This window comes from Coregonus lavaretus, assembly GCF_964263955.1.
Source record: "Coregonus lavaretus genome assembly, chromosome: 9".
Taxonomy (NCBI): Eukaryota; Metazoa; Chordata; class Actinopteri; order Salmoniformes; family Salmonidae; genus Coregonus; species Coregonus lavaretus.
The window spans coordinates 2,205,944-2,209,310 of NC_139996.1; the positions used below are offsets into that span (position 1 = coordinate 2,205,944).

At 51.4% G+C, this 3,367-nt stretch overlaps 1 pseudogene across 1 annotated transcript in view; it reads left to right on the forward strand.

Moving 5' to 3' along the window:
- Positions 1-1,441: 1,441 nt before the first annotated feature.
- The window catches only part of LOC311134813 (putative nuclease HARBI1), a 17,894-nt pseudogene continuing 15,968 nt past the window's right edge, over positions 1,442-3,367 (forward strand). Inside the window, exon 1 of the transcript in view lies at positions 1,442-1,508. The product of the transcript in view is annotated as a putative nuclease HARBI1 (transcript). The remainder of the gene's footprint in view (positions 1,509-3,367) is intronic.

Below are 3,367 nucleotides of genomic sequence, written 5' to 3' on the forward strand. Positions count from 1 at the left end.
ACTGGAAACTCAGAAGTCTCAGACTTCAGTGAGTTCAAAACTGGGAACTCTGGAAAAAACGAGCTCCGACTGGGAAAATACGTTTTGAATGGTCATCCAACTTGGAATTCCAAGTCGGGAACTCGGGCCTCTTTCTAAAGCTCTGACCTGAAGATCACTGACGTAATTTGCCCTCAAGAAGGACCGCCACGCCTCCTTCTTCTTCTTCTTCTTCAAATGAGCACAGCACAACAAGGTGAGTCCAGAAATGTATTGTATGCTGCTGCATTAATTATGTAATATGCCAGTTAGATATGTAGACTGTAGCTAAGAAAGTAATACTAAGTGTATGTTGTGTAGTAAGCTGTTAGTAGCCCATGTGCCTCATCCTAGCTCATCAACGGAGCTCATCCAGTTTATTCTATTTGAGAATGAGAACAAAAACAGGGCAGGAGAAGGTAGATGGTCATACATGTAGACAGACAGGGGCAGGAGAGGAGGCATGGTTCCGAAGGAGAGGAGGCAGGGTTCGGAAGGAGAGGAGGCAAGGTTCGGAAGGAGAGGAGCATGGTTCGGAAGGAGAGGGGGCAGGTTCGGAAGGAGAGGAGGCAGGGTTCGGAAGGAGAGGAGGCAAGGTTCGGAGGAGAGGAGGCATGGTTCGGAAGAGAGGAGGCATGGTTCGGAAGGAGAGGAGGCAGGTTCGGAAGGAGAGGAGGCATGGTTCGGAAGGAGAGGAGGCATGGTTCGGAAGGAGAGGAAGCATGGTTCGGAAGGAGAGGAGGCATGGTTCGGAAGGAGAGGAGGCATGGTTCGGAAGGAGAGGAGGCATGGTTCGGAAGGAGAGGAGGCATGGTTCGGAAGGAGAGAGGCATGGTTCGGAAGGAGAGGAGGCATGGTTCGGAAGTAGAGGAGGCATGGTTCGGAAGGAGAGGAGGCATGGTTCGGAAGGAGAGGAGGCAAGGTTCGGAAGGAGAGGAGGCATGGTTCGGAAGGAGAGGAGGCATGGTTCGGAAGGAGAGGAGGCATGGTTCGGAAGGAGAGGAGGCATGGTTCGGAAGGAGAGGAGGCATGGTTCGGAAGGAGAGGAGGCATGGTTCGGAAGTAGAGGAGGCATGGTTCGGAAGGAGAGGAGGCATGGTTCGGAAGGAGAGGAGGCAAGGAGAGGAAGGAGAGGAGACAAGGTTCGGAAGGAGAGGAGGCAAGGTTCGGAAGGAGAGGAGGCATGGTTCGGAAGGAGGAGGCATGGTTCGGAAGGAGAGGAGGCATGGTTCGGAAGGAGAGGAGGCATGGTTCGGAAGGAGAGGAGGCATGGTTCGGAAGGAGAGGAGGCATGGTTCGGAAGGAGAGGAGGCATGGAGAGGAAGGAGAGGAGGCAAGGAGAGGAAGGAGAGGAGGCAAGGAGAGGAAGGAGAGGAGGCAAGGTTCGGAAGGAGAGGAGGCAAGGTTCGGAAGGAGAGGAGGCATGGTTCAGAAGGAGGAGGCATGGTTCGGAAGGAGAGGAGGCATGGTTCGGAAGGAGAGGAGGCATGGTTCGGAAGGAGGAGGCATGGTTCGGACTGGCTCTACCAGCTAACCTAATTACAATTGAGTTATTTTAAAGAGAGCTGCAGGCTGGGAGGTTTCTCCTGTGGTGATGGAGGTATTGTTTTTCCCTCCAGAACATTCTTAGTTCCTTTAGTGGGAAGAGAACAGCTGATCCTTTACTCTACAGTAAATTACAGTCATACTTATAATATCCAGTCCAGTTCCGCCATCTACTGTTCATTCATTGTAATTAACACTTTTTATATTTTAGCCACTTAACAGATCCAAAAGGGACTTAGTTAGTGAGTGCATACATTTTCTTACTTGTCCCCCGTAGGAATCGAACCCACAAACCTGGCGTTGCAAGTGCCACGCTCTACCAACTGAGCTACAGGAGACTATTATAACCAGCCATTAGAATCGTGTACCATAACTTAGTCTGTCAGCTGTTTATCACTTTACACCATAACTAATTGCTTTTTACATTGCAAAACTCATTCCATTGTTACCATAAAAACAAACACACAAAAAGGTGCTTTGAAAGGAATTTAATTCCTAAACGTGTTTTACAATGAAAGCTGTGCAGATCAGTTTAGTCCAACCAGGAAGAAAAGACCTTTACAAAATGAGTAGAGAAATATGTAAATATAATCTACCAGCTGATACAAAATAAACTGAACATGAATGAAGGCTTGAACTTCATCGTTTCAAACAAGAGACAGAAAAACAGCAGAGAAAATATGTAACTGAACAAAATGTATCCCAATATTAGCCTGGTCCCAGATCTGTGTCGTCTTGCCAGCTCCTATGGTCAGTCACACCACAATAACTATAGTATTAAGCAACACAACACACACAGATCTGAGACCAGGCTACTTTCACTGACTGCCTCTGTGTGCCAGGTAACAAAACAGAACTGTCCTAAAATCACAGAAAATACTAAAGTAAATCTGAAAACATTTAACTATTCTTATATTGTTCAACAGGCCCAGTTAGTTATGAACCACAACACAGCAGTCCATCTTTGGCTGAATCATGATGCATGCATTCAGTTAATACTGCCTTTATATGTGATCACACGACACACCAAAATATAAAATATTTTACAAAATAAGCTTGGGTGAAGTGTATATATATAAATTTATAAAAAAAAGCAATAGGAAATGTTTAAATAGATTATACTAAAGCTAAAGATGTAAAAAAAAAAAAAAGAAAAGTTTCCAGAGTGTTAGATATTGCACACCAGCCCGGGAGGGGGGGAGGAGGGGAGGGGGTGAGGGGGGAGGGAGGGGGTGAGGAGGAGGGGGGTGAGGAGGGAGGGAGGGGGTGAGGAGGGAGGGAGGGGTAGGAGGGAGGGGGTGAGGAGGGAGGCGGGGGAGGGAGGGAGGGGGAGGGAGGGAGGAGGGGGAGGGGGGGAGGGAGGGAGGGGTGAGGAGGGAGGGAGGGGTATGGAGGGAGGGAGGGGTTATGGAGGGAGGGGGTGAGGAGGGAGGGGAGAGGGAGGGGGGTGAGGAGGGAGGGAGGGGGTGAGGAGGGAGGGAGGGGGTGAGGAGGGAGGGAGGGGGTGAGGAGGGAGGGAGGGGGGGAGGGAGGGAGGGTGGGAGGGGAGGAGGGAGGGGAGAGGGGAGGAGGGAGGGGAGGGAGGGGAGAGGGGAGGAGAGGGGGGAGGGAGGGAGGGGGGGTGAGGGAGGGAGGGAGGGAGGGGAGGGAGGGGGGGAGAGGGAGGGGAGGAGGGGAGGGGGGTTAGGAGGGAGGGGGGATGGGAGAGGGAGGGGGGAGGGGGGTGAGGAGGGAGGGGGGGGGGTGAGGGAGGGAGGGAGGGGGGGGTGAGGAGGGTGGGAGGGTTTGAGGGAGGGGAGGGGTT